Here is an 18,029-nt window from a genome sequence, read left to right on the forward strand (position 1 = left end):
TAAGTAGGTAGCTTGATGTCCAACTTACTGGAGAAGAGCAACTGAGCGGAGACACTTTTCACTAAGCAACATGCTCTAGTGGAGATCAAACATCCTTTGACTTACAGCCAGTACGAATTAAACCATTCATCAAATGAAACCTAATTTTCTCTGATTTGGAGTATACATTTGTGTACCTTCCTGATTAATGTACTCTTTATCCTCTTAAGTCCCAATACCTCACGCTGATATCGGTCACATCTTTCCATTTGACATGGTTTTCCCTCAAGCTTCATACCGCCCCGAGATCATACAACTTTTTGTCCCCTCTCCACTGCTTCCTTGACAGCCATCTTGTCCTTTACCACACCACGCATCCCCAGTCCTTTACTCCCCAAGGGGAAAAGACCATAAATCCTGCTTTGTTTTGAGGCATGTATTTCTGTGATGCCCCATCCACCAAACACAATCCATCATTGACCAAATAACACAACATGTTAGCAAATTTTTATTCTTTGAGAAAGGATAATCCATTGGAAAAGATACCAGGATTCATAGAAGACCTGAGGTATCTTTGAAAAAACACATTCCCAAAGAGAGAATTAAGTCTGCCCCTCAAAATTTGAGAATTTCACTTTAACAGATCTTCACCAAATCATAGACATAGATATGGAAGTCATTATCAAACTTGATGAAATACACAGAAGGTTTGTTGGGAACTTGGCAAATAATTTTACCTATCTCTTGGGTTCCATCTTTTTTGTTGTACTGCACTCTTTTGCCCTCCAAGGAATCCCTGCCTAATTCCAAAGTCACCTCTACTGGAGGACATTCTGGCGTGATGACGAGGTTGCCTTCAATGGAATCATCATGATGGTGGTAAAGGTACAGGACCGGATCATTCTCGTTGACAATGTAGAAACAGGTCGTTATGGTCTGCACCTCATCTGGGACCACGCCACTCCACTCTTCCTTAGAGCCTGGCATGATGTGGAGGTTGCCTTCCAGGTAGTCATCCAGGAGGTGGTAAATGTACAAGACCGGATCTTTCTTGTAGGTAATATAAAACCAGGTCTTCATGATTGGCACCTCTTCTAGGACCATCCCGTTCCAGTCATTCTTAGAGCCATTTGTGCCCATGAATGTATGTTTCACTGCTCTGCCAACTATGGTGTTTGAGAGATGAGTGTCTGTCACCTGAGGAAATGGCACATTATTAGGCAGGATCTTCAGGTTTAAAATCCTTTCATCACTATGAAGCTCCAAGCCATAGACACAATCAATCCCATCATATTTCAACAAATAGAGAGAGGGATATGTTGGCAGTTGATCTAGAATGATGGCTTTCCAATGGGTGACTGGTTCATTGGCTTCCTTCCAGCCATGAGAAATTCTGCGGCCAACAATATTCTCCAGGGCCTCAAAAGGCTTACTAAGTTTTTGCTTCTGGAGCGATGGCCCATTCTTCTTCTGGAGAGGTGGCATGCCACTCATACTAAGTGGCATCTTCATCATGGTGGGAGACTTTCTGAGATAGGCCACAGCACTCCTGTTCCACTGTCTCTTGGCTCTGTTTCTGTGCTTGGGCTTCATAGCTGCCAATCTCTGCATAGGAAGAACTCTTCAGTTTAAATCAGACACAAAGTGGTTTCCTCCACCATAAGTGCCTGCAAGGATAAGAAGGTGAGGATGTGAGGTCAAGGCTCTTTTTAGGAATAACTTTGGAGCAGGTGAAAAAGGCAGGGCTGAATAGATTTGGATACCTAAAGGGAATATGTTCTTAAGAAATTAATAGGAAAATTATCAAAATCTTGTCTACAGCTCAGTATATGTGTATCAGAGACATATTCCTGCTGCAAAAAGCAATTGACCTCTACTGAGAAACCTACTTCCTGACTTACTATATCAATGAGAGAGGAAGCTATGCCTATACCTAAAGTGAGAAAGAAATATCTGAAGAGATGGCAAAGGATTCAAAGAACAGCCACTCCTCTCCTTACCACTCAAGCTACTGGTTAGTTGGCTGATCTATAACCACCTGCCCAAGGTCATGGCACTCCAGTCCACTGGCTCTCTCTATTGTGTCTCCTGATCCAGATCCAGGTTGATTACATAAAGATATTCTGTATCTTCATTAGAGAAGTGAGTACTGTGAGTCAAACTGCCAAAAGAAAGAAACATTAATCTGTGCAACAGCACCTATTAGAAATAATTAGCTTTTAAAACACATATGGACAAAGAGGACCTTTGCCATTTAAGTGGACTGAGGAATTGGACATTTTTAGCAAAGATAGAGTGGGGAGAATACCCGACATTAACCGTCCCCCAGCTATCAAATATAGGAGCTCTTAACGACATAAATTTTGGACCCAGAGCAGATTTGAAAGAAACCTTTCTTTGACTACAGAGGTCCTAGTTGCTTCCTAAACATATTTACCAAAAGAAAATATCTTGGCTCTCTAGATTCCAACTTCTGGAAATGTGGTTGAACAGTCGTGGAGCCCAAGAGCTGAACTGACCTCCTCAGCCACCGTGAAGATAGTAAGCCCACCTTCACAGAAGACTAGTGCTTCATGTGGAACAGAGTTGCCACCCCCAACCAAAGCTTTGTGACATCATCAAGGCTCTACTTATGTCATAAAACTCCTCCTAGCCAGGTTTCTTCCCTACTAACCCCCAGAAATATCCAGCATACAAGTCCTAAAATGCTGCTCATACAGCCCCATGAAGACCCAAAATAAAAACCCCAATCTTCTTCCCAATTACTTGAGTCATATATTTCAAGTAACTCAACCCCTTTATGTGTTTTTTTTTTTCTGTAAAATAATTTTTGGTCTGAGTCAACAACTCACATGAATGTTTTTTTCTCCTAGCTCCAATGTCCTCATTGGTAATTTTCTATTGATTTTTCCATTACTTCATAAAAATAACTATAAAACTTTCCACTTTTCTTCCTCCTCCCACATTCTTCTTGCTCCGCAAATAAACCTCTCCACTCAAACACCAGTCCAAATAGAGGGCAGGGTACTTTGAGCTGTGGGAAGTCCAAGCCCACCCTTCATTCATCCAGATTTAGCAAGGTATGCATCCACAAAAAATATGATCACAAAAAGCCAGTGTATGATATGCAGACAATTGCAAGTGCCATTATCTTTGGCTTCTCCGTCTGCCCCAATTGTCAGCCACATTCAGAGCTTCCAGTTTGATCCCATGTTCTTTCATTCCCAGGTCACTGGATTAGTTGAAATCTCCTTAGTTCAGGCACAGTGTCTCATAGTGTGGACCAAGCCCTTATATTCCTGACATCCTTGCTCTTTTTCTCCATCCATCTGCTCTTCCACTGGAGCTTGGAAGCTCCATCTAGTTTTCTGATTTTGACCCTGACTTGATCTCCATCATTTGCCAAACAAAAGTTCCATGGTGGTTTTCAAGATAGTCAGTCATCAGTCTGACTATGGGACAAGGCACACATAGTTCCTAGGGACATGTCACAGTGCGGTCAACTTCTCCTCCCTGCTTAAGTACCTAGAGAGTGTCACCCTATGGCCTTCTGAGAACCACTCAAGAGATATCGATCTTGACATCCCCAGAATGGCCCAATAAATTGAGATATCATCAGTGTATGTGCATTAACTTGTGTGTGTTTGTGTGTGTGTATTTAAATCACAATAACAAATGGATTGTAATATTGAAGTTTCTTCTAATCTTGAGAAGAATATTTGCTACAGAAACACTCTCACAGTAATAGTGAGAGTGTAAACTATCTAAGAAAGGAGAAATAACTGGAGGAATCCCCCAGGAGTTAGGCTCAGTGTCCCAGGAATTACGCCCAAGGAAAGTCAATGAACTCAGTGATGGAAGATAAAACCCAGCCTAAATAAAACCCTAAATCATTTAGGTGGAACATGAGATACTCTTACAACAGTTACAAGAGGTCTAAAATGCCTGGACTGGAACATAAAAGGAACAAAAGGACGTGGAGCTGAGAGTGCATGGCAAAACTGATTGGATCTGGCAAAAATTATGTAAGCATACCAAGGAAACCACCAGTGGGACAAAACCCTAAGAAATCTGTATGACAACATATCATGTTGAACATAATGAGATTTATAGACAAAGGAAAGATCTCAATTATGTCACTGTCACACAGGTGATGATGAACCAGTTCCATCGTAGAGTGACTCCCTGCTGTGTTTAAGATAACCTGTCAATTCTGTCTAGTCAGTTACAAGGAAATTTGCATTAATTGCACAGATTAACTATCAGCATCATTTACTGCACAATCAAAGGCAAGGCAAAGAAATCATAGACATGTTGTTGAATGCTGATGATGTTATTGAGAGTTTTGATGGGTTTTTTTCTTAAAGGGAAATCATCGGTGACTCTCATGCATGAAGCAGATCCTTTCTCTGTGATGTTTCCTGAATAGCCACTGAGATACCAGCCCATTGAGTTGTGGTCTCTCTCTCTTTTACAAAGCAACTTCTACCTTCAGCTTGATCTCTTGCTTGAGCTTCCCTTCCGGCTACGAGGCTCCTTTTCTGATCCTGCAGAGGGCTTTTGTAAGGGATTGTGATCTCTAAGTTTTTCCCCTTTCAAGAACTAATCATTCTATTAATCACAATTCTAAACTACTGTGGGAGTTTGTTTGTGACTTATGCCTTCACATGTGATACAAGCGACCTGTGTGTATAGGGCCTTCTCTCTGTTCATGTGGGGAAGGCATGGCAGCAGGAGTAGATGGCTGCTCATTCTCTGTAAGGAAAGCAGTAAACAGTGGGGACCAAGTACAAGGATGTCCTGAATTATTAAGTCTTGTCCTTTCAAGGCCCCAAAGCCTCCAGCTAGGTTCAGGGTCACGACAATCTCCAAAACCCACCGAGCATGAAGTATTCAGAACCAGAAGCCTGTGTGCCATATCACATAAATTCATCGTGAGTACACCAATCTGTTTTTTTTTTTTTAATTCTAAATTATTTTGTCCCATCAGAACGATCTATATTACCAATTAACTAAATTTGCTGCAAATTTGGTGTCCTAGTATTGCTTTAAATTGTTGCTGGGACAGTATTACAATCCTTCCTGTGTTGTTATGAGACCTTAAGGGGACAGCACTTATTTCAGAAATCAAAGGCAGTTGGGTTCACTCCTATGGTTATCTGTTAGCGAGACACTGGAAGGATGGATTTGACTAAGAAAGGGAGACAGCATACATGGAGGCAGGTAACCTTTCCTTTGCAAAATGACCCATTTTGAGGCCTTACTTCAGGCTCTTCTCTTCTCATAATCTTGGTTTTTTTATTAGTTTAGGAGAAGAATTAAAACTCCATTTACAGTATCTGTGAACCTGAATGAGTTAAGTATGTGTGACCAACTTGATGTCTGCCTGTCTGTCAGCAGGGCCAGAATTCAGGGGCATCTGATGCATAGCACAAGAATGTCAGCCATCAATCTCTGGTCCACCTAACTCTACAGCATTAGAGTTATCATGGTTGCTCATCTGATCTTCCTCATATGATCTCCATCCACAGAGATGTCAGAAAAATCCTCCCCTGAGAGTGCAAGTTCTTTACAAATGAAAGATTATACAACAGAAGACACATGGGTGATTTCTATGGCAAGCTGTTGAAAGGATAAAGTGACAGAAGAAGTTTATTGATTAATTAAAGAAAGATTCCGCTTCAGCTGATAGGTTAGAACATAGGTAGGTGGAGTAAACAAAATAGAATGCCGGGAGGAAGAGGTAGTGAGCTCAGAGAAGCCATGCTCCCCTCTCCCCGGCAGATGCCATAGCTCTGCTCTCTAAGGCAGATGTCGATGCAGCCAGCCACCATGTCAGACATGCTGAATTTTTCCTGGTAAGTGCACCTCGTTATACTACACTGATTATTAGAAATGGGTTAAAATGCTGAATCTAATGGGCCAGCAGTGTATAAAAGAATACAGTTTTTGTGTATTTATTTCAGGCATAACCTTCATGCGGCCGTGGTGCTGGGGACACAGCCTCGCTGCTCAAATAACTACAGAATGGCTTGCAGCCGTGTGGACAACTGAATCCACTGAAAGCCAGAGAAAGCTTGGGAAAGAGTAAAGCATGTTTCTTGGTAGCAGCGATTTCTCGGTCTGCTCTGCTTGCTAGAAGAAAGCAAGGGCTCTCATCTAAAAGAGGCTTGCTGACTCAGCTTCAGCTGCAAAACCCTGCAGCCCTTAAGAGGTCCTGCAACAAAACATTTAAATGGTGTTGATAAAAGCCAACTGAATGCTTGTATGTTTTCAGCAGTAGCAGGAAAAAAAAACTGTGTTGTTTTAAAATGCCGGGTTTCTGGGCCATCCTGCCTGGGCAAACTCTGATTGTTTGAGGAAGGAGGGCCAGCTAAAGAAAGAGGGCTTGAGTGTTGTCTGTTGCAGCCTCTTTGATGGCAAGGACCTTGAAACACTGTAGACTTGTGGCACTGAATGCGGCTCTGTTCGGTACCTCAGCCACAAGGTTGGAATGGCAGAAAGCTAAGGAATGGGCTACATCTGGCCAGCAAAGCCACGGCTTTAGTCCTACTGAGATTGCTTGGTAAATGAAAGACTCATGTGGTCAGAAAAACAGAGAGAGAAATAGAGTAAAGAGAGATTCAAAGACAAAGAAAATTTTTAAATGATTTACAGTGTGTTAAAAATATGTGCAGGCTAAAATTTGAAGTTCTTAAAGTTAAAAAAAGGAAGAGAGTTGTTGGGTGTGGTAGTACACACCTGTAAACCCAACACATGGGAGGCAGAGGGAGATTGACCTTTGTACCTTCAAGGCGAGGTAGCACACGCCTTTAATCCCAGTGCCTTGAAGGCAGAGACAAACAGATCTTTGTGAATTCAATGTGTAGTAGCATACACCTTTAATCACAATGCCTGAAAGGCAGAGAGAGGCAGATCTCTGAGACTTGAAGGACAGACAGGTATACAGAGTTATTCCAGGTCAAAGATACAGAGAACCTGTCTCAAAAGGCAAAAAATAAAAAGGAAAAATAAACAAAATAGAGGTTAAATTGAAGCGCACAAAGATGGAAAATTCACAGCGAATTTTGATATTGTATGCTATTATGCTCTTTTTGAATCATTTGAATTTTGAGGCGGTAGCAATAGCTGCTAAAAGATGTTTCTTTATAAAAGCTGCTGAAATAATCCAACATAGATATTTTGAAAATGCCTTGACATTGAAATTTGGATCTAAGGACATGATGCTTTGGAAAGGAGTTTCTATTTTGTTTTCACAGAGGGTGATAGTCTGTGGATGCCTCTATCCTAATATGGTAGGATGGACCACGCCCTACTTAAAGGTTGCTGTGAACACCTTTAAAAATTTGCTTCGCTCAACTACCAACTGAGATAAATCAACAATGATGCCACCATTCAGCAGGAAGCATTTTGGAGAGAAAAAACTGCACCCACGTTCCCAAATATGGCTTATAAACGTTCTTTGACATTTAAAGTGGGATGTGATATAGATATGAATATTTGCATTAGTATAGATTTTGCTTTACTGATAGAGATTTTAGGTCAATTTTGTTATATGTATATGCATTTTTGATCTTAATTAAGGTATTGTGATTGTGTAGTTCATTTAAAAATATAATGTATATAGGTTATTAATGGATAATCATTAATAATAGTCAAGTTTGTAGTCATGTTAGTTAGATTTTCTAGCTACAAAGAGATATGTATATTTCAGTTAGATAGGCATTATTCATATCTCTCTAGACTACAAAACAGGCTATTTAATGTTTTAGTACCTTAGGGTTTTTCATGACAGTGAGACACTCTACTCTTGGCAGCACATATCTACTTCAGGAAGAAGATGGGCATCACAGAGGATCCTTATGGAGTTTGATAGCCATTTGGGGAAGAAACTGCTCTTGCCTGGATTGTTGCATAAACTGTACACAGAAAACACTCAGAGAGAGGACTACTGAACTTGCCTAAAGGTGAGATGATCTTTTCGTGTTCCTGATTCAGGAAAGGGTCAGCAAACATTCTTCAAGACAAGCAGATAGTGACTGCCTTTGAAATTTCCTGCTTCATGGAAATGTCTGCTGGAAACTATGGGCCTGTAGGCTGAGGATGGAAACACCAACGGTACAGGGGAACTTTGGGTGACTGTCCAGGCAGCGAGATGTCTCTGTCATTTCTTGATTTTGAAAATGGCTTACTTTTTGTTTGCTTAGGTAATACTGTATTATTCTGGAGTCTCTGATGGAGTTGAAGAATAGATAGATAGTTATAGTTTTCCATTGTTATGATAAAAGATAAAATAGATATAAATATTGTAACTGTAATTCTTGCTTGATAACTGTTTTGTTATATGTAATTTTGCTATGTTAAAGTTAAAGATTCCGTTCTTGTTTAAACAGAAATAGGAGTAATGATGGAGTATAGGTCATTGGTTAATTAAATAAAGAAACTGTTTGGCCTGCAAGGTTAGAACATAGGTGGGTGGAATAAACATAAGAGAATGCTGGGAGGAATAGGAATTGAGCTTAGAGATGCCATGCACCTCTCCCATGGGCAGAAATGGTAGCTCTGCACTCTGAGGCAGATGGCGATACAGCCAGCCACCTGGTCAGACATGCTAAATCTTTCCTTCTAAGCGCACCTTGTGCTGCAACATACATTATTACACATGGGTTAAGAGGCTGAAAATAATGGGGCAGGAAGTGTTTAAATGAATAATTTTGTGTTGTTATTTCGGAGCATAACCTTACAAGGCGGCCCCATGGGGATGCAGCCCTGCTGCTCAAATTTCTACAATCAAGGGGGAAATGGAAGAAGGGAAGAAAGAAGAGAGAGAGACAAGGAAGAATGGATGAATTCAATCATTCATTGGAAAAATGAGTGAACCAATGAATGAGGAGACCTAGTAGGAAAAAATGTGCTGCATTCCCTCAGAGTGTCAGGTCAAATTAAGGATTGACAAGGTTTTCCACTAAGGAGGAGGCTTATTCCATTTTACCTTCTTTGTGCTCCAGGCCCACCCACAAGAGTGATGATGAGGACAGGGAGAAGAAGAGGAGAGGGTGTACCAGAATTCCCTGGTACAATTTCTCACCCAAATTGTAGCCAAATCACCTGACCTGGGACAGCTGATCTACATGCTGGACCCTAACTCCCAGTTTGACAAATCTAACATTTTAACCAAGTTTGTGAAGATGAAGGAACCAAAAATAGCCCAGTTACAGGATGGCAGGTTGCTTACAGGATGGGAGTCAGACATCAGTACCATACTGGTATTTGGCGGTTTGATGGGTGTGTGGGGTCTTTGCCAGACTCCACCTAGCATCATGGATTCCCTACTTTACTGATATTATGGAGTTGGGTGCATTCATCATATGTGTGCATGTCACACACTAGTGGGCATCATATGTACATGTTTATCCTGTGTGTGGGTGAGTGTGTTCATGAGTTTTATAGCCCAAGTACTACAGAACATGATCAATGAAAGGGAACACTGTTTTCCAGATATGGCAGGGCAATTATTTAAATGAACTGACAAGGGTTGGATGGCATGGATAAGACCTATGAGAGTTCAAGGCATACCGAATCCAGGCATGACAAAGTAGGTGGCATACAGAATTCTGGCAAAACTAAGTAGGTAGCTTGATGTCCACCTTACTGGAGAAGAGCAACTGAGCGGAGACACTTTTCACTAAGCAACATGCTCTAGTGGAGATCAAACATCCTTTGACTTACAGCCAGTACGAATTAAACCATTCATCAAATGAAACCTAATTTTCTCTGATTTTGAGTATACATTTGTGTCCCTTCCTGATTAATCTACTCTTTATCCTCTTAAGTCCCAATACCTCACGCTGATATCGGTCACATCTTTCCATTTGACATGGTTTTCCCTCAAGCTTCATACCGCCCCGAGATCATACAACTTTTTGTCCCCTCTCCACTGCTTCCTTGACAGCCATCTTGTCCTTTACCACACCACGCATCCCCAGTCCTTTACTCCCCAAGGGGAAAAGACCATAAATCCTGCTTTGTTTTGAGGCATGTATTTCTGTGATGCCCCATCCACCAAACACAATCCATCATTGACCAAATAACACAACATGTTAGCAAATTTTTATTCTTTGAGAAAGGATAATCCATTGGAAAAGATACCAGGATTCATAGAAGACCTGAGGTATCTCTGAAAAAACACATTCCCAAAGAGAGAATTAAGTCTGCCCCTCAAAATTTGAGAATTTCACTTTAACAGATCTTCACCAAATCATAGACATAGATATGGAAGTCATTATCAAACTTGATGAAATACACAGAAGGTTTGTTGGGAACTTGGCAAATAATTTTACCTATCTCTTGGGTTCCATCTTTTTTGTTGTACTGCACTCTTTTGCCCTGCAAGGAATCCCTGCCTAATTCCAAAGTCACCTCTACTGGAGGACATTCAGGCGTGATGTGGAGGTTGCCTTCAATGAAATCATCATGATGGTGGTAAAGGTACAGGACCGGATCATTCTCGTTGACAATGTAGAAACAGGTCGTTATGGTCTGCACCTCATCTGGGACCACGCCACTCCACTCTTCCTTAGAGCCTGGCATGATGTGGAGGTTACCTTCCAGGTAGTCATCCAGGAGGTGGTAAATGTACAAGACGGGATCTTTCTTGTAGGTAATATAAAACCAGGTCTTCATGATTGGCACCTCTTCTAGGACCATCCCGTTCCAGTCATTCTTAGAGCCATTTGTGCCCATGAATGTATGTTTCACTGCTCTGCAAACTATGGTGTTTGAGAGATGAGTGTCTGTCACCTGAGGAAATGGCACATTATTAGGCAGGATCTTCAGGTTTAAAATCCTTTCATCACTATGAAGCTCCAAGCCATAGACACAATCAATCCCATCATATTTCAACAAATAGAGAGAGGGATATGTTAGCAGTTGATCTAGAATGATGGCTTTCCAATGGGTGACTGGTTCATTGGCTTCCTTCCAGCCATGAGAAATTCTGCGGCCAACAATATTCTCCAGGGCCTCAAAAGGCTTACTAACTTTTGCTTCTGGAGCGATGGCCCATTATTCTTCTGGAGATGTGGCATACAACTCATACTAAGAGGCATCTTCATCATGGCGGGAGACTTTCTGAGATAGGCCACAGCACTCCTGTTCCACTGTCTCTTGGCTCTGTTTCTGTGCTTGGGCTTCATAGCTGCCAATCTCTGCATAGGAAGAACTCTTCAGGTTAAATCAGACACAAAGTGGTTTCCTCCACCATAAGTGCCTGCAAGGATAAGAAGGTGAGGATGTGAGGTCAAGGCTCTTTTTAGGAATAACTTTGGAGCAGGTGAAAAAGGCAGGGCTGAATAGATTTGGATACCTAAATGGAATATGTTCTTAAGAAATTAATAGGAAAATTATCAAACTCTTGTCTACAGCTCAGTATATGTGTATCAGAGACATATTCCTGCTGCAAAAAGCAATTGACCTCTACTGAGAAACCTACTTCCTGACTTACTATATCAATGAGAGAGGAAGCTATGCCTATACCTAAAGTGAGAAAGAAATATCTGAAGAGATGGCAAAGGATTCAAAGAACAGCCACTCCTCTCCTTACCACTCAAGCTACTGGTTAGTTGGCTGATCTATAACCACCTGCCCAAGGTCATGGCACTCCAGTCCACTGGCTCTCTCTATTGTGTCTCCTGATCCAGATCCAGGTTGATTACATAAGGATATTCTGTATCTTCATTAGAGAAGTGAGTACTGTGGGTCAAACTCCCAAAAGAAAGAAACATTAATCTGTGCAACAGCACCTATTAGAAATAATTATCTTTAAAAACACATATGGACAAAGAGGATCTTTGCCATTTAAGTGGACTGAGGAATTGGACATTTTTAGCAAAGATAGAGTGGGAACAATACCTGACATTAACCGTACCCCAGCTATCAAATATAGGAGCTGTTAACGACATAAATTTTGGACCCAGAGCAGATTTGAAAGAAACCTTTCTTTGACTACAGAGGTCCTAGTTGCTTCCTAAACATATTTACCAAAAGAAAATATCTTGGCTCTCTAGATTCCAACTTCTGGAAATTTGGTTGAACAGTTGTGGAGCCCAAGAGCTGAACTGACCTCCTCAGCCACCGTGAAGATAGTAAGCCCACCTTCACAGAAGACCAGTGCTTCATGTGGAACAGAGTTGCGACCCCCAACCAAAGCTTTGTGACATCATCAAGGCTCTACTTATGTCATAAAACTCCTCCTAGCCAGGTTTCTTCCCTACTAACCCCCAGAAATATCCAGCATACAGGTCCTAAAATGCTGCTCATACAGCCCCATGAAGACCAAAAATAAAAACCCCAATCTTCTTCCCAATTACTTGAGTCATATTTTCCAAGTAACTCAACCCCTTTATGTGTGTTTTTTTTTTTTCTGTAAAATAATTTTTGGTCTGAGTCAACAACTCACATGAATGTTTTTTTTTCCTAGCTCCAATGTCCTCATTGGTTATTTTCTATTGATTTTTCCATTACTTCATAATAATAATTATCAAACTTTCCACTTCTCTTCCTCCTCCCACATTCTTCTTGCTCCGCAAATAAACCTCTCCACTCAAACACCAGTCCAAATAGAGGGCAGGGTACTTTGAGCTGTGGGAAGTCCAAGCCCACCCTTCATCCATCCAGATTTAGCAAGGTATGCATCCACAAAAAATATGATCACAAAAAGCCAGTGTATGATATGCAGACAATTGCAAGTGCCATTATCTTTGGCTTCTCCGTCTGCCCCAATTGTCAGCCACATTCAGAGCTTCCAGTTTGATCCCATGTTCTTTCATTCCCAGGTCACTGGATTAGTTGAAATCCCCTTAGTTCAGGCACAGTGTCTCATAGTGTGGACCAAGCCCTTATATTCCTGACATCCTTGCTCTTTTTCTCCATCCATCTGCTCTTCCACTGGAGCTTGGAAGCTCCATCTAGTTTTCTGATTTTGACCCTGACTTGATCTCCATCATTTGCCAAACAAAAGTTCCATGGTGGTTTTCAAGATAGTCAGTCATCAGTCTGACTATGGGACAAGGCACACATAGTTCCTAGGGACATGTCACAGTGCGGTCAAATTCTCCTCCCTGCTTAAGTACCTAGAGAGGGTCACCCTATGGCCTTCTGAGAACCACTCGAGAGATATCGATCTTGACATCCCCAGAATGGCCCCATAAATTGAGATATCATCAGTGTATGTGCATTAACTTGTGTGTGTTTGTGTGTGTGTATTTAAAGCACAATAACAAATGGATTATAATATTGAAGTTTCTTCTCATCTTGAGAAGAATATTTGCTACAGAAACACTCTCACAGTAATAGTGAGAGTGTAAACTATCTAAGAAAGGAGAAATAACTGGAGGAATCCCCCAGGAGTTAGGCTCAGTGTCCCAGGAATTACGCCCAAGGAAAGTCAATGAACTCAGTGATGGAAGATAAAACCCAGCCTAAATAAAACCCTAAATCATTTAGGTGGAACATGAGATACTCTTACAACAGTTACAAGAGGTCTAAAATGCCTGGACTGGAACATAAGGGGAACACAATGACGTGGACCTGAGAGTGCATGGCAAAACTGATTGGATCTGGCAAAAATTATGTAAGCATACCAAGGAAACCACCAGTGGGACAAAACCCTAAGAAATCTGTATGACAACATATCATGTTGAACATAATGAGATTTATGGACAAAGGAAAGATCTTAATTATGTCACTGTCACACAGGTGATGATGAACCAGTTCCATCGTAGAGTGACTCCCTGCTGTATTTAAGATAACCTGTCAATTCTGTCTAGTCGGTTACAAGGAAATTTGCATTAATTGCACAGATTAACTATCAGCATCATTTACTGCACAATCAAAGGCAAGGCAAAGAAATCATAGACATGTTGTTGAATGCTGATGATGTTATTGGGAGTTTTGATGGGTTTTTTTCTTAAAGGGAAATCATCGGTGACTCTCATGCATGAAGCAGATCCTTTCTCTGTGATGTTTCCTGAATAGCCACTGAGATACCAGCCCATTGAGTTGTGGTCTCTCTCTCTTTTAAAAAGCAACTTCTACCTTCAGCTTGATCTCTTGCTTGAGCTTCCCTTCCGGCTACTAGGCTCCTTTTCTGATCCTGCAGAGGGCTTCTGTAAGGGATTGTGATCTCTAAGTTTTTCCCCTTTCATGAACTAATCATTCTATTAATCAAAATTCTAAACTGCTGTGGGAGTTTGTTTGTGACTTATGCCTTCACATGTGATACAAGCGACCTGTGTGTATAGGGTCTTCTCTCTGTTCATGTGGGGAAGGCATGGCAGCAGGAGTAGATGGCTGCTCATTCTCTGTAAGGAAATCAGTAAACAGTGGGGACCAAGTACAAGGATGTCCTGAAATATTAAGTCTTGTCCTTTCAAGGCCCCAAAGCCTCCAGCTAGGTTCAGGGTCACGACAATCTCCAAAACCCAACGAGCATGAAGTATTCAGAACCAGAAGCCTGTGTGTGCCATATCACATAAATTCATCGTGAGTACACCAATATGTTTTTTTTTTTAATTCTAAATTATTTTGTCCCATCAGAACGATCTATATTACCAATTAACCAAATTTGCTGCATATTTGGTGTCCTAGAATTGCTTTAATTTGTTGCTGGGGCAGTCTTACAAACCTTCCTGTGCTGTTATGAGACCTTAAGGGGACAGCACTTATTTCAGAAATCAAAGGCAGTTGGGTTCAATCCTATGGTTAGCTGTTAGCTAGACACTGGAAGGATGGATTTGACAGAGAAAGGGGACAGCATACATGGAGGCAATTAACCTTTCCTTTGCAAAATGACCCATTTTGAGGCCTTACTTCAGGCTCTTCTCTTCTCCTAATCTTGGTTTTTTTATTAGTTTAGGAGAAGAATTAAAACTCCATTTACAGTATCTGTGAACCCGAATGAGTTAAGTATGTGTGACCAACTTGATGTCTGCCTGTCTGTCAACAGGGCCAGATTTCAGGGGCATCTGATGCATAGCACAGGAATGTCAGCCATCAATCTCTGGTCCACCTAACTCTACCGCATTAGAGTTGTCATGGTTGCTCATCTGATCTTCCTCATATGATCTCCATCCACAGAGATGTCAGAAAAATCCTCCCCTGAGAGTGCAAGTTCTTTACAAATGAATGATTATACAACAGAAGACACATGGGAGATTTCTATGGGCAAGCTGTTGAAAGGATAAAGTGACAGAAGAAGTTTATTGATTAATTAAAGAAAGAATCCGCTTCAGCTAATAGGTTAGGACATAGGTAGGTGGAGTAAACAAAATAGAATGCCGGGAGGAAGAGGTAGTGAGCTCAGAGAAGCCATGCTCCCCTCTCCCCGGCAGATGCCATAGCTCTGCTCTCTGAGGCAGATGTCGATGCAGCCAGCCACCATGTCAGACATGCTGAATTTTTCCTGGTAAGTGCACCTCGTTATACTACACTTATTATTAGAAATGGGTTAAAATGCTGAATCTAATGGGCCAGCAGTGTTCAAAAGAATACAGTTTTGTGTTTTTATTTCAGGCATAACCTTCATGCGGCCGTGGTGCTGGGGACACAGCCTCGCTGCTCAAATAACTACAGAATGGCTTGCAGCCTTGTGGACAACTGAATCCACTGAAAGCCTGAGAAAGCTTGGGAAAGAGTAAAGCATGTTTTCTTGGCAGCAGCGATTTCTCGGTCTGCTCTGCTTGCTAGAAGAAAGCAAGGGCTCTCATCTAAAAGAGGCTTGCTGACTCAGCTTCAGCTGCAAAACCCTGCAGCCCTTAAGAGGTCCTGCCACAAAACATTTAAATGGTGTTGATAAAAGCCAACTGAATGCTTGTATGTTTTCAGCAGTAGCAGGGAAAAAAACTGTGTTGTTTAAAATGCCGGCTTTCTGGGCCATCCTGCCTGGGCAAACTCTGACTCTTTGAGGAAGGAGGGCCAGCTACAGAAAGAGGGCTTGAGTGTTGTCTGTTGCAGCCTCTTTGATGGCAAGGACCTTGAAACACTGTAGACTTGTGGCACTGAATGCGGCTCTGTTCGGTACCTCAGCCACAAGGTTGGAATGGCAGAAAGCTAAGGAATGGGCTACATCTGGCCAGCAAAGCCACGGCTTTAGTCCTACTGAGATTGCTTGGTAAATGAAAGATTCATGTGGTCAGAAAAACAGAGAGAGAAATAGAGTAAAGAGAGATTCAAAGACAAAGAAAATTTTTAAATGATTTACAGTGTGTTAAAAATATGTGCAGGCTAAAATTTGAAGTTCTTAAAGTTAAAAAAAGGAAGAGAGTTGTTGGGTGTGGTAGTACACACCTGTAAACCCAACACATGGGAGCCAGAGGGAGATTGACCTCTGTACCTTCAGGGTGAGGTAGCACACGCCTTTAATACCAGTGCCTTGAAGGCAGAGACAAACAGATCTTTGTGAGTTCAATGTGTAGTAGCATACACCTTTAATCCCAATGCCTGAAAGGCAGAGAGAGGCAGATCTCTGAGACTTCAAGGACAGACAGGTATACAGAGTTATTCCAGGTCAAAGATACAGAGAACCTGTCTCAAAAGGCAAAAAATAAAAAGGAAAAAAATAAATAAAATAGAGGTTAAATTGAAGCGCACAAAGATGGAAAATTCACAGCGAATTTTGATATTGTATGCTATTATGCTCTTTTTGAATCATTTGAATTTTGAGGCAGTAGCAATAGCTGCTAAAAGATGTTTCTTTATTAAAGCTGCTGAAATAATCCAACATAGATATTTTGAAAATGCCTTGACTTTGAAATTTGGATCTAAGTACATGATGCTTTGGAAAGGAGATTCTATTTTGTTTTCACAGAGGGTGATAGTCTGTGGATGCCTCTATCCTAATATGGTAGGATGGACCACGCCCTACTTAAAGGTTGCTGTGAACACCTTTAAAAAATTGCTTCGCTCAACTGCCAACTGAGATAAATCAATAATGATGCCACCATTCAGCAGGAAGCATTTTGGAGAGAAGAAACTGCACCCACGTTCCCAAATATGGCTTATAAACGTTCTTTTACATTTAAAGTGGGATGTGATATAGATATGAATATTTGCATTAGTATAGATTTTGCTTTACTGATAGAGATTTTAGGTCAATTTTATTGTATGTATATGCATTTTTGATCTTAATTAAGGTATTGTGATTGTGTAGTTCATTTAAAAATATAATGTATATAGGTTATTAATCGATAATCATTAATAATAGTCAAGTTTGTAGTCATGTTAGTTAGATTTTCTAGCTACATAGATATATATATTTCAGTCACATAGGCATTATTCATAACTCTCTAGACTACAAAATAGGATATTTAATGTTTTAGTACCTTAGGGTTTTTCATGACAGTGAGACACTCTACTCTTGGCAGCATATATCTACTTCAGGAAGAAGATGGGCATCACAGAGGATCCTTATGGAGTTTGATAGCCATTTGGGGAAGAAACTGCTCTTGCCTGGATTGTTGCATAAACTGTACACAGAAAACACTCAGAGAGAGGACTACTGAACTTGCCTAAAGGTGAGATGATCTTTTCGTGTTCCTGATTCAGGAAAGGGTCAGCAAAACATTCTTCAAGACAAGCAGATAGTGACTGCCTTTGAAATTTCCTGCTTCATGGAAATGTCTGCTGGAAACTATGGGCCTGTAGGCTGAAGATGGAAACACCAACGGTACAGAGGAACTTTGGGTGACTGTCCAGGCAGCGAGATGTCTCTGTCATTTCTAGAGTTTGAAAATGGCTTACTTTTTGTTTGCTTAGGTAATACTGTATTATTCTGGAGTCTCTAATGGAGTTGAAGCATAGATAGATAGTTAAGTTTTCCATTGTTATGATAAAAGATAAAATAGATATAAATATTGTAACTGTAATTCTTGCTTGATAACTGTTTTGTTATATGTAATTTTGCTATGTTAAAGTTAAAGATTCCGTTCTTGTTTAAACAGAAATAGGAGTAATGATGGAGTATAGGTCATTGGTTAATTAAATAAAGAAACTGT

The sequence above is a fragment of the Microtus pennsylvanicus genome, chromosome Y (genome assembly GCF_037038515.1).
Source record: "Microtus pennsylvanicus isolate mMicPen1 chromosome Y, mMicPen1.hap1, whole genome shotgun sequence".
Taxonomy (NCBI): Eukaryota; Metazoa; Chordata; class Mammalia; order Rodentia; family Cricetidae; genus Microtus; species Microtus pennsylvanicus.